Source organism: Spermophilus citellus (assembly GCF_964194105.1).
Source record: "Spermophilus citellus genome assembly, contig: SCAFFOLD_161, whole genome shotgun sequence".
NCBI classification, from domain to species: Eukaryota; Metazoa; Chordata; class Mammalia; order Rodentia; family Sciuridae; genus Spermophilus; species Spermophilus citellus.
The window spans coordinates 468,131-493,532 of record NW_027672903.1 but is presented as its reverse complement, the minus strand read 5'-3'; positions in this window follow the sequence as shown (position 1 = coordinate 493,532).

Below are 25,402 nucleotides of genomic sequence, written 5' to 3'. Positions count from 1 at the left end.
TTATTTTACTAACAGGTGAGTAACCTGAGTCAAACATAAGGAGCCACTTGTTCCAAATCATAGTAGAAAGATGAACATCTGACTTCTCTGAAATAGAATGGGGCACATTCCCAAGATGTCAAGCTAGCCATCAACTCTGCCATGGAACAATCCTCAAAGTATATTGGCTGACTCCCCTGAAGTTCTGGAAAGAGCATCTAGAGCTATCCAACTCTGTTAATGCTGGACCCTTTCCAGGAGCCAGACATTGAAGGTTCCCTCAAGAAGAGACAATGGAAGAATTACACACAATTCCCAGAGTGAACACTTCTCGTATTACAGGTCTCAGTATGGGTGTATTCTATGAATTCAAAAGCAGTGGACCTTTTGATATTAGACTGTAGGAAAATTACCACAAAGAAAAAGGGCATTAGAGTCAAATAGTTCAAAATCTTCTGGGGAGCATTTCTTCCCGTAATGTGCTGACATCAGGCATAGGATATAAAGGAAGTCCTCAAACAATGATCTGATATAGTCTCCAGCTCCCATAGAAGGAAACATTCTTGTGTCATGAACGTTTGCACAGTAACAATATGTCTCAAAAGAAAGAAATAGCAAAAGTTGGCAAGCACACGTTTCAGGCACTGCATTTTGAGAATTTGTAGATTTAGAAGTTGAGGATCTGAAATTTGCTTGTTAGCTTGGATATGGAAGGAGGCGATCAGATTGGGGAAACTTCATAGAGGACATGGAGAGATGGAGATAGAGAAGAATGGCTGAAGAAAGAAGGCCTGGGCTGAGACAGGACTGGGATGCATACTTGGCTCTGCTACTGGGGACTTCTGAGGAATCTGGAGGATAAGATTAGCTGCATCCTCACTAGGTGCAAATGTATCTCTACTCTTAGGGAGGGCAGGACAGGGAAGACTTGAGCAAGCCTGGCTTGTGAGAGCTCCCAGGGTCTTGTTCACCCTTAAGAGACTGCAGAATCAAAAAGTACGAAGAGGTAAATAAGCATCCAAGGTCAGTAACCCACACAGAGAGTCTGAAGGGATCCAGAAGTGGATATAAAATCTGGAGTTTTGAGCTAAATTTCAAAGCCTGAGATTAGTGAGTCTGAGGTTGAGTGGGAAGCCAATACTGGCCAACACACAGACCAAACACTGGAACCCAGACGGCTCAGGTGCACTGTGGAGGTATTGGCCAAACCTACCTTCAGGTGTGGCAAAAGTGGTGTGAATCCATCCTGGTAGCAGTTCTGCTCCGGGACTGTTGTTCAAATGTACTCCCAGGTTAAACAAACAGATAGAGATCATCCAGAGTAAAGGTTTCACTCTAACCTTACCTCGGTTGTCTCCTGAAAGCTGTGCAGAATGCAGACCTTTCCAACATTGCAAGAGGAGGTGAAAGAATTTGGGTTAGCTCAATTGGCCCTGTGATTTCTGTTTTATTGAACAAAATGTCAGAGATTTGTTCTGCTTTGTTTGGCTGGGTGGCAACATTGATAGTTAACCAGAAACTGGGAGGAGGGAGAGTGAAAAACCCACTAGGTCTTGGTAGGTTAGTACCAAACTGAGCTCAGGGAGGCTCCCAGCTCCCTCCAGTGGGATCCAACAGTCAAGTTTCTCCATCCTCCCCTCCACTTTATTTCTTTGCATAAAGGGTAAGGATGCACAGTTTTAAGGGCAGGTACCCCTTTTGTTCAATATGGCATTGCGTCTAATGTCATAACCACCAACTTTGCTATAGTTTGAACCTTCAGTGTCTCTCAAAGGCTTATGTGTTAAAGGCACAGTCAGCAGCCTGTGGTGCTATTAGAAGGTAACGGAGCCTTTAAGCAGTGGGGGAAGTAGGTCACTGTGGTCTTGCTCCTGAAGGAGATGTTGAAACCCAGCCCCCTTGTTGCGAGGGGCAAAGGTACAACTTATGCAGTTGAGGGGGAGAAATAAAGAATGTCCATACGCTTTTGACCTTTTTAATGACCTTTTCACTCAAATCACTCAATACAATTTTTACTCTATAGGTTCTTAATCAAGAAAATGACAATCCTTAATGCTAGGCACTGCAGTAGACTTCATCAATCCACAGCAAACAATTATAGATTAATTCTAAAGACTGCAAACACTCTTAATCACGACAGGTTCATGACAGACATTCCCTGTGCATGCTGAGCTCAAATGCCAAATCTAAAGTCTCAAGCCTTAGGCTCTAAGTCCAGCAGATGCACATTCACCTAGACCTTGGTGATCAGGTCAGGAACCGAGGCAGGCTTCTCCTGGGGCGGAGCTGATGGCTGGTTGAGGAGACGTCTTGGGAGAAGTTGCAGTTCTCACCAGGATCAAGATGTGGCTGTAGAGTTTGAGAGTGGTGAGGAAGGTGCAGAGGATCAGGCAAACGATGAGAAGAGCTGGGATGTCAGTTCAGGTCCTCATCAGGCTCTCCAGCAAGTGGGCATCAGTGTCGGCTGGCTGAATGTCTCTTCATTTGCTCCATCATTTATGCTAAATTTTGGGACTTCTGACCACCCTTTAAATCCCTATCAGCTGCTACTAGATTTCTCAGTGACAGTATTTGCCCTGGTGGTCTGGTCTGGTGGTTTCCACCCCAATTTTCTTGCCTGTTACCCTTATCAGGGCGAGGGCAACGTGACAGAGACTTCTCTCGGAGTTGGTCAGGGTGGGGAGAAGTGATTGTTTATGTCATGGCTATGCTTGGTGGCCATACTAGAGATTAGTGGGTCTGAGGTTGAGTTGGAGGCCAACCTCAGTCGGCGTGCCTGGTGAGACTGCAGGTTTCATTTTAAAATGGAGTTGCTTAGGCTAAGGCCTTACACTCCTCCTCCTCTGTCTCTGCTTCTTGGCCACTGTAAGGCAAACAGAATTCCTCAGTCATACTTCTGCTGTGATGTGTGGCCTCACCACAGGCCTGAAAGCAAGGGGGCCAAGTGACCATGGACTTAAACCTCTGAAATCCTGAGCCAAAATAAATCTTTCCTCTTTATAAGTTGTTTGTCTCAAGTATTTTATCACAGTGACAGAAAGCTAAAACAAGCTTTAAAAGTGGTTACTCTGAGTTGACATGTACTGAATTTTGAAGACTCAATTTGAAAAAAATAATGTAATATGTTTTACTGATATATTTCTATATTAATTATGTTTCAGGACGATAATATTTTGGCCAAGTAAAATATTTTATTAAAATTTACTTCCTCTGGGGCTGGGATTGTGGCTCAGTGGTAGAGTGCTTGCCTAGTATGTGTGAGGCACTGGGTTCGATTCTTAGCACCATGTATAAATAAAGGTCCTTCAACAACTAATAAAATATTTTTTAAAAAATTCATTCCCTCTCTTTTCTTTCTTCCTTCCTTCCTTCCTTTTTTCCTTCCTTCCTTCCTTCCTTTTTTTCTTTCTTTCTTATGTGGCTACTTAAAAATGTAGAACTCTGTATAAAGCATTGCATTTCTTCATATGGGACTGTCTTTTATCCTCTCTGATGGCAAATCCAAAACACAGACTTTATATAGTTTGGATAATAAACTCCTGTTGGTCATAAGTGAACCTGCACTTAAAGAAAGAAATTGATCTTAGAGACTTTGAGATCCCAACCCAATTAAAAGCTGACCTTTATCCTTTCTTTTCACAGTCAGTTAGGAAAGAAATTACTCAGAGGAAGATCTTAATGTGTTTTATCAAATGAAAGTCTTGTCTCAGACCCAGATTGACTTTCCATCCACACTCTGAAAGTGGACAGTCCAGGGGCAGCCCACCCTGTCTAGCCTATAAAGGAATCCTTCTGGAATGGAGAGCAGTGTTTCTGGGTGTTTCTAGATCCTGGCTCCATTTTCTCCAAAGGCCAGTTTCAATCTCAAATCACACAGGTCTTATTCTAGAACTGCTTCCCTCCACCCTCCGCCCACAGCTGCCTGTCTCCATCAGCCTGGGAGTGTGGGAGCTCAGGGTAACACTTCCAGTTGTGACTCTTCTCAGCTCTTAAGAAGCCACTCTTGATATTTATCCTGAAGATGTGTTTTTCTACATCACTTTGTGTTTGGCTGGGGTTCCAGGGAAGACTAGTGCCATTAGCAAATTGGCTTTCCACATGCCATGAACCAACTTTACACGCTTATTCTGAATTCTCGTGGAAGACTAGGTTTAATTCCCAAAGTCAGCTTGAAATGAGAATCGGCAGGAGCCTCTGCCTAGGCCTGGAGAGTGTGTCTTGTTTGTCTAAGAGGATTAAGCAAAGCACAGTCAGCTAAGCTGCCAGGGAGACTTTAGGGACTTTAGCTCTAATCTCTTACTGATGTAGCCTTTGTCAGCAACTACCAGTCATGACTAGTTCTTTCTAGCTGATATTACTAACCTGTTCTGCCCCAAGGATGTCACAGCCCTTCTGTTCACCATCTGCTTCACTTTCCCTTCAAAATCTCCAGTCTTATTCTTCCGAAGACCTGCCATCCGCTTCCCTCCTCTCCTGGTGCTTCACATCTTGTCTCTTCTGCCTCACCAGGTTGGCCTTCTCAATGGCTCTCTGAGTTTGGGACAGCAAATAGAAACTCAGAGGCTCATAGCATCATTTTGGGGTAACCTGCCTAAACAGAACATTCACTGTCACAAAAAGAAACTCCCATCTGATTAGAGACAAAGTCAACATTAGTAGGCCATTTCTGGGTTCCAGTTTTTCTGTGACTTCTAGAGTCCACCTCTTAATTCTGATTAAGACTCCCACCTGGTGCTAATGTTTGGCTTGACTCCAAAACCACAATTGAAACTGCTTTCCCATGATGCCCTTTTGTACTGTAGACACATTCTAATCATTTGTGTTTTGCAATAGAGCTACCTTTCCTTTGTGGTCAAGGAGCTGTTAGAATGTGCACCAGTTGTTTCCCCGACCCTCCAATCCTAACTCAAGCTTCAGTATTTTACTTAAGATATTTTTGCATTCGATTTATTAATAAAACAGATCAGCCATTCATGTGAGTTCTGTAAGTATGTGATACGCCATCACTGCTGAGTTTTGCTATTGGTTTTATGCTGACTTTATGAAAAAAATAGGACATTTTTATTTTCTTTAGAAAAGTTTCAAAAGTACTGGAGTGATCTACCTCTTAAATATTAAAATGCCACTTGTGAAATTATTAGGTGTGCCAATTATACCATTTCTCAACTACATATACAATTTGTGGGGTTATCACATTTATTTGCATATTTAAAAGATTTTTCCCTTTATCTTTGTGTTATTTCCCAGTCTCCTGTCTAATTTTGTGTATTTGTAACTTCCCCTTTGTTTTAAATTTGGGATATTGAGGCTTTATTTATTTTATTTTAAACCACCAGATCTTGGATTTATTTGTCTATCAAATGTCTATTTTTTAAAAAAATTATTTATTTTGACTCTCATCATTATTTATTTCTTCCTTTGGTTTTCTGTAATTACCTTTTTCAAACTTCTTGAGCTGAGTAATTAATGCATTGTTTGATTGTTTTTTATTTATTAATGCTAAGTGCTTAAGCCTAATAATTTTCCTGTGAGCATTGCTTTAATCCTATTCTTAGGTTATGAAGCGTAGCTTTCAAATTTATTCATAATTATTATTGCCTAAGTTTTATTCAGAGATGTGCTGTCTGCTCTGAAGACCTACTTACTTTAAGCTTTTGGCTTTGCCCTTTGGGGCAGTAAGCAGGGCTGTGGATGGTATCCCACAGATGAACTGACCTAGGGTTCTCCCCTATGCCCTTGGAGATGACATGAATACCACTGTGGAAGGGGTTCTTATTTCTCTTGTCTTCTCTAGGAACTTAGATTTAACTGCCTCCAGTATATCACTCTTGATTAGGTTTCACAGTATTCTTTCACTTCTGGAGATATTGGAATCCTGCTTTAGACCTAGAGAGTTCCTTTAGTGAACAGTGAGTGTCTGGCACTGGTCTGATTAGTGGTATTCTTTGCTCCTGTTACTCTCACTTCTTCAGAATGGTTTGGGGATTGTTGATAATGTGTATTTCAGCAAGGGAAAGAAAAATGTAGCATTTTTTTCAATCATCTCTTACTAGATGTGTCAGTAGTTAATTTTTTGAGAGTATTTGAAAAGCATTTTAGATTCATGGTACTTCTATTAAACTGAAGTATGGCTTCCAAGTGATCATCCTTACCAATAGAAAAAGAAATCTGTTGGCTCAAACATTTTCCTAAGCATTACCTGATCTTTCATCTCCTAAATATTCTTTCAGGCTTATGGCTTCTGCCATCCATCAAGCAGGCAGATTTTATTGGCCAGACTTACCTGTTAGAAACACGGGGTAAAGCAGGGCTGTTAACTGAAAAGCTGTCTTTCGACTAGCCCAAAGACAATGCTCAGACTCCCAGCTCTTTTCAAACTTGACGTGAAGTTTGAAAATGTGCTTCTTACTGCCTGAGGCTGTCTAAAGGTTGGGGTCTACCAACAACAGCTAGTGAATAAGGTCAATAGATATATCAATCAGCCCTAGTTTGGGATTTTGTTTTATTAACCTGAACAAATAGCTTAGGTTGACAGAGACCCTGACTGAAAGGAGCTTTTAGTCTTTTGGTCATCCGTTTCTGTGATGCCCCTGGGCAAGACTAACTCCATAGATCAAGAATCAAAAATGAATCACTGACTGAGGGTGTAGCTCAGTGGTAGAGTGTGCTTAGGTGAGATCGTGGGTTCCATCCCTAGCATAAAAACATTAATCACAAACCACACGGGAGACTTTGCATAAAACCGGACAATGGTGTAGAGTTTCTCAGTTAGATTTTTGCTTGAGGCCCACTAACTCATGAATGTTTATGGTCTCTTTTATCCTGTGCTGGACGCTACTGGATTCTGGAGAGGAGCTTGGAGATTGAGGCCAGTTCTGCATTCAGGGAAGCCAGGGGCAGTGCCAGGTGAGTTTATACATCGGTTTCAGCCACCTGCCTTCTATTATAATGCTTCAAAATGCCTCCAGGCCAGAGAGCCACTTCATAGCCTGCCTCAGCCTTTTGAAATAAAATACCCTCTTGCAATAAGTGTTGGCAAGCTCTCCTTTAGGGATGCGGCAGAGGCAAGCACCCTGGCCCTGTCTCCGTACAGATTTAGATGATGTAGGGTCTTTGAATTTGGCCTCTATTTCTAGCACTTTTTGAAAAAGGAAAGTGAAACCAGAAAATCTTCCAAGGCAGATGTCTCTTTTATTTCTTTTTCAAAGGAGTATGTGGGAAATGGAGGCAGAGTGCTGAGAGAGATGATGGTAGGACTATGTGGTCTCTAAAGCACCCTGTGATAGTGGGGGTATGAGAACTCAAGCACATAAATTGCTGGGGGCGGGGCTAGAATGGACTTCCAGAAAATGCTTTAGTTTTGGACCCCACTCTCTTAAGAAGCCAGATTCATTTAGCTGGTAAGATACCAGATAAAGACAGCATTGAACTCTTCCAGGGCCAGCTGGACCCTTCTGAAGGAATGCCACAATCTGTGGGTTAAAAAAATGAACTCTCTTTCTAGAACATTTTTGAAACACTAAATCTGACTTTCATCTTGAGTTTATTTGTCAATGTCAAGGGGTCATTATGCAAGAGAAAAAGCCTAGAGACTTCACAAAATACGAATCTAACAGAAGATCTTCACACAGAACTAAGACCTCATTGGGTTAGACCTTTACTGCAAGAATCAACTATTACACATAACCCAACACGATCACCACTGCTAGACATTAAGAAAAATTGCTTTTCTTTCATTTTAGTATTTAGACTAGAAAACAAAATATGTGCCCCAATTATGCATATACACAAGATTGTCATAAAATTTTCCAACTTCAATTTATACTATACCTGGGTATTCCCTAAAAACTCAAACTGAGAATTAGTGTGGAATGCTGTTGGGTTGGAAGGGAACCGAGGCTCATGGCCCTAAGAAAAACCAATTCTCACAGATTTGTTTCAAATAATTCCCACGGATAAAACTTTCACAGCTTATGAGTTCATCAGCACAGATTACAAAACTCACAAAGAAACCAGACTCCATAAACATAATACAGCTGAAAAAGCAAACACGATATTTAACGTTCAAACGTTTTCAGTTATTGGATAATCAGCCAAATGATATAGAGCAAGAAATTTTATTATGCTTACAGGAAAGAAGAGGGGTCTATAGCAGTTTGCTAGGGACTCCATAACAAAGCATCACAGACTGGGTGGCATGAACAACATTTCTCATAGCTCTGGAGTTTGGAAGTTTAAGATCAAGGTGTTGGCAGGGTTGGTTTCTTCTGAGGCCTCTTTTCTTGGCTTAGAGATGGTTGTCTTCTCTCTACATGGTCACACTGTCTTCTCTCTGTGTGTGTTTGTGTCCTCGTCTCCTTTTCTTATAGAAAGGCTAGTCACATTAGAGTCCACCCTAATGACTTCACTTAACCTTTGTTACATCTTTAAAGGCCTTATCTCCAAATACAGTCTCATTCTCAGCTACTAAGGGTTAGGGATCCACCATATGAATTTGGGGAGGCATACAATTAACTCATACTATAGTCAGTAAGTGTGAAAAAAGGACAAAATATGCAAAAGTTATCAAGGCTATTTGAGAAAAGAGCCAATTAGAACTTCTAGAAATGAAAAAAACAAACTATAACTGAAAACTTTTATGAACCCCAATGGGTGGTATAAGAGAAGATTGACACAGCTGAAGGAAGAATTAGAAAACTGGAAGACAGAGAGCAATTTATTACACAGTTCAGAGACAGAAAGAGATACATCTTCAGAATTGATTCAACTTCAATGCTCAGATTCAGAAATTCCAAGAAACCCAGCAGGATTTAACAAAAGAGAGAGAGAGAAAGAAATGCCCACCTAGACAGACAGAGACTCATGAAACTTCAAAATAGATCACTTACAAAGGAATGACAAATAATTACCTGACTTCTTAAGGACAACCATAGAAACTGAATAATAGCTGTATAATATTTTAATATGTTGAACAAAAATAAGCATTGGCTTAAAACTGCATATAAGATAATGATATCTTTCAAAAATAGGAATGAGTAAAGAAATTTTGAAGTAAGGACAGAGAGACTGATTAAAGGAAATTTGAAGGGCTTGCCTAAAGCAAAAGGGAGTATTCCAGTTAGAGATTTTGAGATGAAAGCTGACATGATTTTTAGAGATCAAGAGGCTCTCTTGAGCCCCTATGTAATGATACAAGTTTCAGTAATGATAGAAGTTTTACTTCAGCAGAAAAATATAACAAGTTCATACTAAAAGGTACCTTAAAAACAATCTCAAAATATAGAAAATAAAATTAAGGGGACTTTGTAAAAAGAAATAGACATGATAGTGAGAGACTTTTCAATATTTCTCATAGTGACTAGTATACTAAATATATTTTAAAAACTGAGAAAGATACACAGATTGGAACAATATGTCACACAAGACAAATCTCCAGTGAAAAGTTCCAGAAATCTGTACCAGGTTCCTTGTTAGTCTGGCTGAGGGTTGTGCTGTATACACAAAGGGCAACAGACCTGAGGCTTGCACAACAAGTAGGAGCTGTAGTAGGACTGAGGGGGAAACAGTAGTAAGAAAGATCCAACTGTGCTGTGGGGATTAGAGTTTTGACCTTGGCAGAAAGGAGATACCTCAACACTTCATTAGCACCACCCAAAACCTTGTGCCCTATGGGTGAGACAAACTTCTAGAGCAAACATTTTCTTTGAAGAGTTCAAATGGTAAATTTTTCAGCTTTGAAGGCCCACACACACTCTCTGTCACCACTATTCAGCTCTACCACTGAAGCACAAAAGTCATCACAGATAAGACTTAAGTAAATGAGCAAAACTGTGTTCCTATAAAACTTTATTTATAAAATCAAGAGTATTAGATGCAGTGATGGTTGTCCAACTCTGTAAAAGTACTAAAAATCCACTGAGTTTTATGGATGAATTTTATGGCGTATAAATTTTATCCCAGTAAAGCTGTTAAAACAATTACAAAAAAACAAACAATGGGTACTGGGCTCATAATTTCTGATCCTTGCTTTGAAAAATGGTTTTGTAGGCCCAATTCAATGTTGCCTGTTGTTTAAACAAGGTTCTGTTGAAACACAGACATGCTCACGTGCCTATTATCTATGGCTGCTTTCATGCTACAGTGGAAGAGGTGACTAGATGTGACAGACCTGTATGGCCCCTAAAATCTAAATTATCTATTACATGGCCTTTTAAAGAAAAAAGTTTACTGACCTCTGCAGAATTTTTTCTTATTTTTGGTATGGAGGATTAAACCCAGGCCTTTCTACCCCTGAGTTTCATCCTCAGTCCTTTTAAAAATTATTTTATTTTGAAAAGGGTCTCAGTAAGTTGCTGAGGCTGGCTTTGAACTTGCAATCCTCCTGCCTCAGCTTCATAAGTTGCTGGGATTGCAGGAGTGCAGAAGTATGGCTTTTAAAAACTTGGGATATGACTATGGCAACTGAATATTTTTAAAATTTTATTTACATTTAATTCACTTAAATAGCCACTCTAGTACAACCTACTCTGGGCCCATTCTATGAAAGCCTAAAACCAAGTCCTAGTAAGGTCAACAGGGAGACAAGTGTGGAGAACGAATTATCGAAGTCAGAAGGACTTATCTGTAATAGAAAGCTCAAAACCAAACATACACATATCCAAGGTGATCAGATAGTAATTGAACTGTTTGTGCAAACAAGAATCAATGTTTTTAGAGAAAGATAACAGAATCTTTAGTCTTCATAATGTATTATGTACCATGTCCTGTGTTCAATTTTTTAAAAATCACTTGGGTTTAAAAGAAATAGGAAAATGTAATTTGATGGTTGTTATGATTTGGATGAGAAGTGTCCTCCAAAAATTCATGTGAAAGACAAGGCAAGAAGGTTTAGAGGAGAAATGGTTGGGTAATGAGAGCCTTATACCAATCAGTGAATTAATCACCTATTGGGATTAACTGAGTGGTAATTGAAGGCAGGTGGGGTGTAGCTGAAGGAGGTGGGGCATTGGGGCCTTGGCTTTGGGGTGTAGATTTGCATTTGGCAAGTGGAGACCTCTTTCTCTCTGCTCTCTGATCAGCATGTAAACTGCTTCCCTCTTCCACACTCTTCCACAATGATGTTCTGACTCATCTCAAGTCCAAAGGAATGAAGCCTGCTGTCTAGGGACTGAGACTTCTGAAACTGTGAGCCCCAAATAAACTTCTCCTCTACAATTATTCTGGTTGGATCTTTCCATCACAGAAGTAAAAAGCTGACTAAAACAATGGTCAAGGAGAAAATCACTCAATGATTTTCAATTTTGGGGTTTTTTCAATACCCAAAGTGGCATTGAACACAACATAGAAAGATTTAAAAATCAATTATTACAAACATGGCTCAAAGAAAAAGGGAAAAATCCAAAGAATTAAAGAAAAATATAGATTTAATGAAAAAAAAGAAATATCACTAGATAAACTGAATCTATTTTTTAAAAATATAAACACTAAAACTAAAGTGTATAATACCCAAAATGAAAAATCCAACCAATGGACTTATTACAGATGACAGAAGAAATATCTAAGATCAATCAACGTTGCCTGATCTGATAAATAGAAAAATAACTAAAGAAAAGTGATCAATGCTTCAGGGATCCAAAGGTCCTGATTAAGTGGTAACTTATGTGCAACAGGGGTCCTAAAAAGAGAAGAGAGTGAGAACAGGAGGAAGTGGTATTTATAAGAATAGTGATCCTTAAACTTCCCCAAAATTGTTGAATTGTTGCTTTTAGATTTAGGAAACTCAGCCCTAAGTGGGATAAACACAAAGAGAACATATCTAGGCAAATCATGGTCAAATTGCTGAAGATCAAATGCAAACAGAAAATCCTGAAACAAGCCAAAGAGGAAAAGGCAGATTATATATGGAAAGAAAGTTAAAAAAAAAATAATTTCTGACTTCTTAATAGAAACAGTTGAGACCAGAAGATAAGGGAAGAACACCTTTAAAATGCTCAAAGAGAAAAGAAGAAGTATCAATGTGGAACTCTATATCCTGTGAAAGTGACTTTAAAGTTACGGTAAAATAAAGATACTTTGAGATAAACAAAAGCAAAGAGAATTTATTGCAGGCAGAACCCCACTACAGAAAATGCTCAAGGGTGTCCTTCAGGCTGTCAGGAAATGAGAGCAGACGAAAACTTGAATCTACAGTAAGGAAATGATCAGCAGAAATCATGCCACTACGTATTTGATAGCAGAGTGTTTGATGAAAATAAAAATATTTCTATGTTTATGACTCTAGTTCAATTTCCTGCTTGGAGTTGTCTGCGAATGCTGTTATGCCCCTTTTAAATTCTGAACCAAATATCTAACTCATTAACTTTGAGACTTTCATTTTTTTTAGAAATGAACACTTAAAACTAAATTTCCCTCTGAATAATACTTTGGTTATGTCTTATACTTTTGGAGGATTACGATTTCACTGTATCATTTTTCTTTAAAAACTATTTGATGACATGGGGATGCACTCATAATAACCCATTGTTAAATATAAAAAGTAAATAACAATGAAATATGATGACATGATTCTAATTATTATAAAAAATTTAGGTGTATATATTTGTATCATAAATGCACAGAAAAAGGACAAGATGGAAATACATTAAATATATAAAGCAGTTAGCTGATAGTAGTAAGATTATAAGGATTTTTAGTTTTCTTTATAGTTGTCTCTATTTCTATAATGAATATGGATTATTTTTATAATCAGAAAATAATTACAAGAAAGAAAACCCAATCAATACTTACATAATTGACAATTTAGCATGAGAAAGCATGTTAGAAGGAGGCAACAGTCTGTTCATTTTGTCCTAAATAAGTCTTATTGGATTTCACTTTAGCAACCTAACCTCAGGACTGTGCGCATACAAATAAAGTTAATGAATACAACTCGGGTAAATCTGCCTCCTTTGCCATGTAGCTAAGAGCTGGCTTGTGCCTACTCTTTGGTCTCATGTGTCTCTCTGCTGTGGAACATGCAGTCTCATTCTTTTCTAACTTAGAGACAAAATATGGTGATTCAGCAGTCTATGACAAACATTCAAGATTGGATTCTTAAAAGAGTAACAAAACCTGTTCCAGGAATCTGAATCTTGCATGTGACATATACACAGTATCTTGTGAAATTTCCCTATTGCCATGTTTTCCTTTTTAGCTAGCTTTGTTCTTTCCCCAGCTGGGCTTTCTACCAATAAGAAGGCAAAATGGTTTCTCTGATGAAGTACTCTGAGAATGCTCTGATGACATTGGAGAAGCTTTCATTCATTCATCCGCTCACTGTTGACCTGGGAGATACCTCTGCATCTTCAAAAGGGAGAACAATGCTAAATTCCTCAGAAGTCCTAAAATGTGAAATGAGGTATTATTAGAAATGGTGATGTCACTGAAAAGTGAAACTCTGAAGATAGCCAGCCAGTTATCCATCCATCCATTCGATATAATGTGTGTTTATATAGAAACCATTGTGCATCCTATGTGATACCAGCTGTTGCAGGGAAGGAAATAAAGGATAATCTTACCCCTGAGGACTCCATGAGCAGATAAGGAGAGGCATATACCGAGCTAATTATTATGCAAGTTAATCTAAGTGTTTATCATCTGTACATGAAACTTGAGGAGAAGGAGATAATACAAGAGTCAAAGTCACTTCCCTTCCCTTAAAGTGACTGATAATTACACTGGAAGTATAAACTACAAACCCAGTGAAGAATGAACTAATAAATCCCAGTGTTATTTTCACGAGTGACCTTGGATTTAAAGTTCAAGGACAGCAAACCAAGAGAAGTACCATCCTTAGTCCGGAGATGCTCTTTCCCCCATTTCCTCTGAGGCAAAAATGGTCAGTCTCTGAAGACATGTGTCTCCTCTGTGTGCCAGCAAGGCTGCTGGCAGATGCTTTTACAGGCTGTCTTCATCAGCTTCTTGCCTGCTTGATTGAAATCCCCAGGCCTCCGGAGATCCATTGCCTAACCAGGGTAGAGCTGTATTTCCATGCACAAGTGACAAGGCTGACATTTAAAGCAACAACAACAGCAGGGTATATGCCCTCCCATCCCAGGAGCCCATTTTCTAGACCAGCTCTGTCCAAGAAACTTCCAGCCGAGTGCAGTGATGGAGACGCTCAGATGCTGGAGTGACTAGCCAGGGGGGTTGGAGAGTGCTTGGGATGTGTCTGGGAAGACTGAAGAATACATTTCTTAATTTCATTTAATTTTAATAAATTTAAATTCAAATATCTTATTTTTAATAAATTTGGATTTAAACTGTGGCTACTGTATCAGATAGCAGTGTTCTAGATCCTCAGTGTGAGGGAGTGATGCATAGTTTTCCTTGAAAAATAGATACTCTGGTAATTCATAGAATAATTTAGCTACCAAAGTGGCTAAAATCAGTCCCTGGCTTTGGACAGCTGGGTGAGATTGTGACAGATTTGATCTCCTTTCCTCCAACTTCAATATAAGTTTCCAACTTTTTTTTTTCACCAGGTATTGAATTCAGGGGCACTCTACCACTGAGCCACACCCTCAGCCCTATTTTGTATTTTATTTAGAGATAGGGTCCCACTGAATTGCTTAGTGCCTCACATTTCTGAGGCTGGCTTTGAACTCGTGTCCTGCCTCTGCCTTCCAAGCTGCTGGGATTAGAGGCATATGCTACTACCCTGGGCTTCTGAAATTCTTTTACTGTGGTAAAACAAAGGACTCACAAAACTACTTAGCTCAAATCTATTAGCCTAAATGCTAACCCCCTCTCCTCCCTTGGACACTTCAAAACTGTGAACGAAAAGGTTAGCACACTATCGGTGACACAGCAATAAACCCTGGGATGGGGCTCAAGAATCCTCATTATTAATTATTAATAATGTGTCTATATAGTTCCAAGCTTCCACATTTGAATATCATGTAGCTCCATACCCAAAACAGAATTATAGTATAGAATTTATCATAAAGGGAGTGTTTACTTATACAATAGTTACTGAACATATGATAAGGAGTAGGCATTAATATAAGGTGGGGAAATAACAGTGAGTCAAACAAGTGAGATTGTTGTCTTATGGTCTAAATGGGGAGATAAAAAATGAGTTTTAATATATAGGAAAACAAGTAGTTGTAATAAGATGGACAGTTTGTTCAACTGTGTGGTCAGGGAAGACCTTGACTAGGAGGCCACAAAGAAGTTAAGACTTGAGAGTAGTGTAAAGTCATTATGCTGAAGTGAGGAGGAAGTATTCTAGATAGAATGGACACAGACAAGCTCGGGCTGCCTAGGGACTGGGAATAGGTCATTGTCATCAAACACAATGAATAAGCAGATAATAGAGACAAGGACGACAGGGGTCAGATCATGTCAGGTCTTATGAACAGGGTACTTATTTGTTCATGAAAATTGCCTAAATTTTATTCCGTAATATGATTACAAACCACTAGCAGGATTTGTGCAAGGGAGTGAAATGGAAAATTTAAACTTTTCTGAGATCATTTTTTTGCCTTCTGGAAGAGAATGAAGTATTGTTGGGTAAGTATGGTGTTGTGGTTTGGATCTAAAATACTCCCCCAAGTGTATTGAAAGCATGGTCCCCAGTGCAACAAGCTTCAGAGGTGGGGCTTTTAGGTAATGAAATTGGACCTAGAACCTCATCAGTGGATTACTTCACTGGTAGATTAATAATTTGAACTGGGTTGTAATATTGGGCAGGTGGGGCGTGGCTAGAGGAGGCAGGCCACTGGAGGCATGCCCTTGGGGACTATATCTTGTCCTTGGCTTACCTCTGTATCTATCTCTATCTCTATCTTTGTCTCTGTCTCTATCTCTATCTCTATCTCTATGTCTATCTCTCTGCTTTCTGGCTGCCTTCAGCTGAACAGATTTCCTCCACCACACCCCTCTGCCTTGTGGTTCTGTTTTATCTTGGGCCTCTGAGCATTGAAGTCAGCTGACCATGGACAGAGGCCTTCAGAACCATAAGACAAAATAAACTTCTCTTCTTGTCAGGTGTTTTGGTCACAGCAATGAAAAACAAACACTTATGCCCAGAGATAGGAATTCTTGCTGTGGTCTAGGCAGGAGACAACATGACTTGGATCGAAGCTATAGCTGTGGATGTGATGAGATGCAATTAGATTCTGGATCTATTTTGAGTTAGAGTCAATAGATTGGTTGGTTTAATATAGGAAAATCATAGGAAAAAAAGAAAAGGAGTCAAAGATAAATGATGGCGTAGTTTTAAACCTTAGCCACTTGATAATTCATGGAGCCGTTTGCTTCACAAAGAATGGGGGAGAAATTGAGAGTTTAATTTTGGACATTAAGTTTGGGATGTTTATTAGGCATCTGTTATGGTTAACTCCTGTTAATGCAGGAGTGTTCAGAGGTGAAATAAAAAGATTATGAGAGCCGTAACCAAGTCACTCATCCTACTTTTAATGAACTCATAGGGTGGTAACTGTAGGCCGTGGGACATGGGTGGAGAAGGTGATCATTCCTGAATGCCCTGGAAGAGTGCATCTTCCTTGTGCCCCCTCCTGCCCCCTCTCTCTGCTTCCTGACCCATTCTGAACTGGGCATCTTTCTTCCACTGAGCCCTATCCCTGTGACATGCTACCACATCTTGGGTCCAGAGAAATGGAGTCAACTGTCAATAGACTGAGACCTCTAAAACCAAGAGCCACAAATCAACATTTCTTCCTCTCAGTTGTTCTTGTTATGTATTTTGGTAACAGCGACACAAAAACTGCAACAACATCCAAGCAGAGATGTCATATAGGCAGTTGGATATGTGACTCTGGGATTGGGGGAGAGATAAGAACTGAAAAGACAGACTCAAGAGTCATGAGTATGTAGATGAAATGAGACTGAAAGATTACCTAAAGAGAGAGCAGAGAAGAGAAGGGGAAAAAGTGAGAGCAAAGGAAAAGGGAGGGAAGGAAAAAGGAGAGAAAAGGGAGGGATAGGAAGGGAAGCGAGAGGCAGAGAGGAGGAAATGAAGACAAGAGATCTGGGTTTCAATCCTGTGCAATCTGACATTAAGAGATAAGGCCGAAGAGGCTGAGAAAAAGCAAATAACACGGCAGGAGGAAAACCAAGAAAATGTCGCACAGTGGGACCCTAGGGAAGAAATGTTTCAAGAAAGAGGGAGAAGTCAACTGTTCACTAGCAGTTCTGTAATCTGGAACAGATAATGGACCTTGGAATAAGGAAGTGGGGGATCAGTGGTGTCACCTCAATAGATTTGGAAGTGAGTGTCAGTACCTAGGAAAGCTTGTTGTTCTCAGCAGGAAGATGAGAACTCCTCTAAAGAATGTGATAAGGAAGGAAATGGAGAGGAGAAGCTGGCCATTTCCCTTGTCTCCAATCTTTAGGAGAGGATCACAGCAGATATCTTGGTTATAAAGTGAAAGGATGTACTCATAAAACACCTGAAGAAACCCACTTGTGCTGTGGGCCTGCCACCTTTCCCACATCTCTCCTCTGCGTGTAGGTGGAATGCAGCCCTGCCTTGCATACCAACCTTCCATCACTGAAGAACACAGGATTAAAAAAGAAGTCCAAAGCTTCTTTCTTAGTAGAATCCTCCAAATTCTTTCTGTGATATTGGGGCCTTTGCAGCCTTGGGTTTGAACAGAAATGAAGCTGGTTGAAGAGAAAATAAAGTAAGACAAATTGAGACTGATAATCTGTAACTTTTCAGGAGATTTTCTATTGATAGAAGTAAAGAGATGGGCCATTGTTGGATGGGACTATAAGGTCAAGGGAAATTTTTTTATTTTGTTTTTGTTTTTGAGATGAGTTATTTCAAGTCAGATCATCTGTGAATGTGGACGACACAGAAAGAAGAAAGATTTTCCTGGTGCGAAATGATGAGCAACTCTCACTATCCTATGAGAAATCAGTCTGTGCCCACCAACAGAATCCTACAGACCACGGCTGCCTGAGTCAGACTGGGCGAACAACTCCTGAGTTTCTGTGTTTGAGAACAACAGCTTTTAACTGGATTGGACAAAGGGAATGTGGCCACTAACAGCTTGACATCATGGTCTTTTCACAACTCCTGGGTTCTGATAGCATCAGTTGGCATAAATCTTACCACCCAGTGAGGCATGCTGCTCATGATATTGCCCCTGGAGGTGTGGGAGGCACCTGGTGACTCACCAAGCCCAGTGCTTGCTGGAGAGCCAAAGCAGAGACCCGTTAGACTACATCTGCTGCTGCCATCTATTCACCTCCACCCCAAGTTGACATGGGCAGGACAGAGCTTCAGATCACAACCTCCTTAGTGGAGGTTGGCTTCCTATACCTGTGTGTCTTTTTATTCCCCACCTCATTCTTCCTTTTCTGGCAGTAGATACACAAGAGGTATCAGGAAATTGGTATAGGCAGTCTGATTCTTTTATCAGCCTTTTTTTCCTAAATTTCTCTGCAATGAGAGGTTGATGGATCCAGGCACACTTTCTATATCTATATGGACATGTTGCTACAGAACCAGGCTTCTAAGATAGCTTATCTGTTAGTGACAAACTATTTCTGTCTTCTCCTCAAACCCTAAAGTACAGGACTTTTTAACAAGTGTCACCAGAGACCAAGTAATGACCCTGATAGAGCTAATCCCTGCCCTCCAGACCAAGACAGGGGGCAGTAGGCAAGAGGCCTAGATTATCCAAAGGGTCCAGTTCACAAGCGGCAGTGCACATTCCTGTCCATCTGGGGAGCAGAAGGCTGCTTCCTAGGTGGCACTGCAGCAGGTACCCCCATCGCACTTGGGCACAACTGTCTCTGCCTTGCCAATGAGACCAATAGGGATGCCAGGCTGAGAAAGGGGTGCCTCAATATCATTCTAGAACAGCATGTGGGGCCACATGTAGTTAAATGGAAATTACTAACTCAAAATAGAGCTGAAACTGCTTGAGCAAAATCTGAAAAGCACAGCTGTGTGGTGCCCTGCAGGGTAACTGCTTTCTCTTTGATTTCACACAAACTTGCGTTTGAATAAGAGAGATCCAGTGGCCATTAGGGGACAATAGAAATAAAAATCAGATGTCGCCCTGTGAGCATTAAATAACTTGAAACTCTGGGAAATGCCATTGAGGCAAGAAGTCACAGCACTAGCCCTATGCCAGCAGGTTCTAGATGGAAATCTTTCTGGGCTCTTTTTGGCTTTGATTATTGTTCTTGAGGGACCCGGGGAAAGACACGGCTGTGGAATAGTAGAGCAGTTGGTATAATAATGTATGAGCAATATCAATGGAGTGATTTGCTCCTGGTTTGTAAGTAATGATAGAATAATAATACTGTACTCACCATACAAATATTTACGAGTGGGAAAGAAACTGACAACAAGAGCCAAACATTAAATCAGAATGAGCAAACGTGAGGAAGTGGGAGGCTCTGGATGGGGCATCTGTTCTCACCAAATATGGAGTCTGCTCGACCCCTTCAGCTGAGGATTTAACTCCTGGACACCAAACCTTGTAATCTTGGCTGCCCAGGACACCTGGGAAAGGCTCTGCAAAGTGAAGTCGTGCAGAGTGAACCATAAGAGTCACATGCAGTGCCAGTACAGGAAAAAAAAAATCCAAGGAGATGTGTAATGTGCTCTCAGGGCAGGAAATGGGGCCAGCAGGAGTCTGGGGGCTTGCTTAGCTAATGCAAATTTCTAAATGACTCTGCTTTGAACAGACCCTGTGCGTTACAGGGGGGAGCAGCTGTGGAAAACATCATGAAGCTGCTCTTCATCATGGGCCCTCCCTTTTAGCTTCCCTTTTCCAGTCCTGAGACTGAGGCCCATGATCATTCACGCCTTCAATGGATCAGAAAGCCTCCCTCAAAAGCAGCAGCAGAATGATTAGGCTCCAGACCCAGCATAACCGACTCACTGCACATGTGCTCTCGAACAGGTTGTTTCACCTCTTCGGGCTCAAGTTTTCTCCAAGGGGGATTTAAATCCCTATTTTGTGGGATTGCTGTGAAAACTGAATGATCTAATATATGTAGGGTGCTCAGTATAGACAGTTAGGGCATGGGATAGGAATTCAACATAATTGATCAATAAGTATTATTTGATAAATCAAGAAGTACTAGAAAATTAATGGTTTCTGAACAGATCTCCAAAGATATTCATATATGAAAAACAAGTAGAATCGAGGTCCAATGCTTGAATTTAAGAGTATCCAGTTCTGACTTTTCAACCCTGGTCTACTCAGGAGCTCTTTCAGGCCAGTGCCCTCAAATTATAATAAACTCCGTTCTACTTGGAATAAGGTCACACTTGGCCCCAACTTCCTGGTGTCCTTTGTTTGACATGTGGTAATACCTCATCTTGTCCACATGCCTTTCTAGAAGCCAATTGGGATTCTAGAAATGTCTGTTTCTCTGCAACACTCAGGGCCACGGAGAATGGATCTGGATTCTTCTGGAGGTGGCCCAGCCAGAAGTTCAGGGTTTCATTCAGATAGATGCATCAGCAGGGCCCTTGCTCACATCAATCCAGGGAGTCTTGCTTGGTTTCTTTGCACACATAAGTCACATGTGTCTTTCAGGGAAAAATAACTAATAGACTTTGACTTTGCTTGGTCCTTGATCTTTCCTTCCTTCCTTCCTTCCTTCCTTCCTTCCTTCCTTCCTTTCCTTTCCTTTCCTTTCCTTTCCTATCCTTTCCTTTTTCTTTCTTAACAAGTTTTTCTTTAACCATAGTAACTGAAGAACAACTGAGATTAGTGACCTGTAGCAAATGTAGTATTTTCACAAATGTTTATGAGCAAGTTTGAGGGGAGGCAAAGGTCAGTCAGAGATTATATTGAGGTATATTATTTCCCTAGGTTGCCATAACCAATTACCTCCAACTGGGTGGATTAAAACATCAAGAATTTCTTCTCTCACAGATTTGGAGGCCAGAAGTCCATAATCAAGGCAATAGCAGGGCTGTGCACCCTTAGAAGCTCTGGGGGTACTTCTTTCGGAACTCTGTACTTCAGATTCTGGTGGTTCCTGGTGTTCCCCGACTTGTGGTTTTATCACCCCCATTTCTGCCTCTGTTTCCCGCTGTGTCCAAATCTCTCTCTCCTTCCCTTATAAAGATATCAGATATTATTTAGGATGAGTCCTAAATAATAATCTCATCTCTAAGTCCTTAGAAACTAATTACATCTACAAAGATTCTTTTCTAAATAAGGTCATGTTTTGTGCTCCCAGGATGACAAGATTTGGGGGACACTATTCAACCCATTATACCAAGGAACATGTAATTTAGTGAGAAGGATAAGAGAAGACCTATTTGATAGAATCTTAGGTAGAACGTAAGTCCCGTGAGATACATGTAGTGTTTATGGATATGCAAAAGAAGAGATGCTCCCATTCATGAGATCTGCAAGAAATAGGTCAATAAGGTAATTTGAGGGGCAGGTATTGAAACCTGAGGGACATTTTGTAAAGCAGAGAATTCCTGGAAAGGGAAAAAAATCAGAATACAAAAACAGAAAAGTAGAGGCTGTTTAGAGATCATGGAATTCTACTTTCTGTGTTATCTCAAAGACGAATCATTAGCCACTTTGCATATGACTGAGCACCTTATTTTCAAATGTATTGCAAGAGCCTTGATCATATCAGGGAGTCAGTTATGTTTGTTGATTGGTAATATGGGAAATTTCAACTCTGTCACTCGAATGGTTAAGCTAACCTTCAAAGGTCATACACATATTGTCCTTCACCAACAATAATATAATCAATGTAACAAAGATAAACATTTAATTCAAATAAATAGCTAATTAAGTTGAATTTAGAAGGGTAACATGGCCCTGATTACTAAATCAGCTAATCGTTTTTCCCTGTTCTTGGAACAAATTCCTACTTCATTGTCGTGCTTTCATGTGACAAATTGAGCTTTTCCAATGTGCAAGGCACTGGCGTGGGGGAAACAGAAAGGGACAGCTTGACATGGCCCCTGCTCTGTCCAGTTCAGAAGTGAACATGTAACTCCACATGTCCATGTGCCTGCCACCTGCTAGTGACTAAACATGAGGTCATGGTTCTTTCACACCCTAATTGCAATGACTCTAGCTTCCCACTTTCCAGCTCAGGAAAGGTTTCCTTTAACAAATGTCCGCATTAGCAATAGCAGCAGGGCAGCCTGCCCTGGTATATCTTCCTGGCCCTCTGCTTACTGCCAACTCTCGAGGACAGAAACCCAGGTGGCCCTCTTAATCTGACACCTAAGTCACTGCTTGCAGGGCTCTTGCCCATGGGTGCTGTTGTCCTAGTGCAGGAGTTCCTATAGTCTTCTGATGACCTGGTAGGGTCCAGTCTCTATACTGATGTCCCCATGGGTAAACGGTCTGTCTGGTTGCTTAATGGTTTAATTTTATTGATGTTCAAACTGAGCCCTGTGTCCTCCATTTGTCCCCGTCCCCCCTTTCTGGGTGCAGCTTCTGTTTCTCCTCTTGCTTCCCAGCTGTTATCTACAAAATAGCATTAGGTGGATCAATAGAGCAGAATGGCAGAGTCACAGAATGCTTTACCTGCCTGGGATTTCACTAACTCCTTGCTCTAACTTCCACATTCTCCAGAATTTAAAAGATTTTCTCAAGGCCATGCACATAATGACTTAATTTTATTGAGACTTAATTTTATTATCGACCTGTTGTCTGTGTTTGCTAGGGCTGCCAAAGCAAAATACCACAAACTGAGTGGCTTAAACAATGGAAATTCATTGCCCTCCAGTTATGGAGGCTGGAAGTCTGAGATCAGTGTGTTGGTAGGGTGGGTACTTCTCAGGGCTGTGAGGGAGAATCTGCTCCCTGTCTCTCCCCTGGCTCCTGGCACATGCTGGCCACCTTTGGCCTTACTTGGCTTGTTGAAGCTACATCTCTCTAATGTCTGCCTTTATCTTCCTTGGGAGGTTCTCCCTATGTGTATGTGTGTTTATATTCAAATCACCCACTTACATATGGACCCCAGCCATATTCCATTAGGGGCCCATCCTACCCCAGCATTCAGTAAGTAAAGCCTTCATCTTAACCAATTACATCTGCAATGACCCAATTTCCAAACAAGGTCACATAGTGAGGTCTAGGGGGTTAGGGCTTTAACATAGGAATTTGGTGGGGGCCACAATTCAAATCCTAGCATCTGTTCTCATTCAGATTTAAGGGAGGGTGAGATGGAAGATCTCACCTCTACATGTGATTAGCATTTATCAAGACAGAAAGATCTTGAGCTCATAGAAGCATGCACAACTGTTCAGAGGTAGAGGTGAACTGTGTTTATCCTAAGACATGTGGTGACCTTTAAAACAAATTCCATTTTCTTTCTGTCTTTTTAACTGCTTTGCATCAAAAATATTCAATGAGCACTCATTGGCCTGGATGCCTCTCAGGAAATACAGGAAGCACCGAGCACTTTTAGGGGAACAGCCAGCATAGACTTTCTCTGTGGCTGGCCACTAATTTTCCATCCTCACATTCAAAGCCTCCCACAAAGCCATTGACATTTATTTAGAAACTAATTGTGCTGCGGTTTGGGACATGAAATGAAAAAAGATCAGTTCACATTGCAATCCATCTTGGAATGAAATGGCTGCTGCAGCATCAGAAGAAAATTGTTCCATTAAGTCAAAGGCAAACCTCAATTTGGAGGACAGAAAGGCCAGAGCCTTGAGATGCCAGTCTCTGTATTACAGAACCATCACTGCATTTCAATAGCACCTCAGTCACCTTAACACTTGGTTCCTGCCACCTGTAAAACTCCTTTCTTTTCCTCCCTCTCCTTCCCGGAACAGCTAATTCTCAATTATCCTTGTGCATTTTAAGCACACCAACATTCAATCTCAGACTAGTTTAACCCTTTTCTGCAAAAGCTCTGCTTTCCCTTACCACATTTGGGACTGTCACCTCTCCTCTGAGCTTCAATTGCAATTAAAATCTGGACTCTTCAAGTCGACATCCAACAGGACACCTTGTGGGACTCCTGTTTTTCTGCACATACATACAAGATCTATATGATTTCTTCTGGAAGCATGTTAGAGATGTGGGATCTTGAGCCCCATGCCAGACCTACTGAATCAGAATCTGCATCCTAACAAGATGCCCTGGGATTGGAGCACATACTGCATTCAGAAGTGTTGCTCCTCAGCATCTCTCTAAGAGTCGGAACTGAGCTCAAGGCTCTCAGAAGTTAATGGTCAAACCTGCAAATGATTCTTTCTTGAATCTCTCAGGCACCTCCTAGGCTGACCACCATTAATGGTCTTAGAATGCAAATAACATTTAACATTAATTATTAATATCTTCAGCTACACTCAGTTCTCTACCAAATAATCAATATTGAGATATGACACAGGGGATGATAAAGCTGAATTTCTAAGTCAAACATAAATGCTTTCCACATTTTCCACTATTTGGGATTCTCTGTATCATTGTTCTAAACCTTATGAGGATTACCATTATTTTCAGTTAATTCAAACATTTTAAAGTTTTAAATTAGATCAGAGAAACATATAAAGAATATTAACTCTGGAAGGAAACATAAGGAAACATGAGATCAACCTTATCACTTGACTGATGAGGACAACAAATCATGGTCAAGTTACAGCTATAGATGAGTTTATGAGTCCTAGGAGTATCAGATAAGGACAAGAACATGAACATTTGGACTGTGTTTTTTTTTTTTTGTGTGTGTGTGTGTGTTTTCTGTACTGTACTGTATTGATTTGTGTTTGACTGGTTAATAGATTGCACAAGGCACTTGCCTTGGTAACTCCTCAAACTCTAACCAAACTGAGAGGACAGGCAACTGAATGAAAGTTCTTGGGCAGGTGGAGAATTCTGGCTCTATTCTACTGTTCAGATTCTTCTCACAGCTCATTGGTGCAGACTGGGCAGGAGACAGATTGAATGGGAACTCCCATTATTGTTTTCATTCTAACAAAATCACTACTTAAGTTGTCTGCAACCTATTCCAGCTACAAGGGACTTGTACAAAATGTGAAATGTTTAGATATTCACAAACTTTGAGAGGCCCCACTACCTCCAGTTTCACTCCATTCTTTGGGACTTTAATTATGACTTTGTCTCTCCATCTTTGATGAGGTTTTACAATGGCAAAGAACCATCAGTACTGGAATCAAGTACCCAGGCTCAACTAGTTGAGGTCAGGGGTATTAACCAGATGGTTCCTGCAGAGCTAGGACTGTAGGGTTTTCCTGAGTGTAACTCCACCATGCTCTCTAAGAACACAGCTCTACAATGGCAATAGCATCCTCATTACCCTAGACCACCATAATCATGTATTAAACACCTGCTTGTGCCAAGTCTGAGCTAGGTATCCTCTGTATGTTACCAAGGCCACCATTAGCCTTTTTCCTGAAGCCCAGCAGCTGAGTTGTTTTATTTCCCCAATG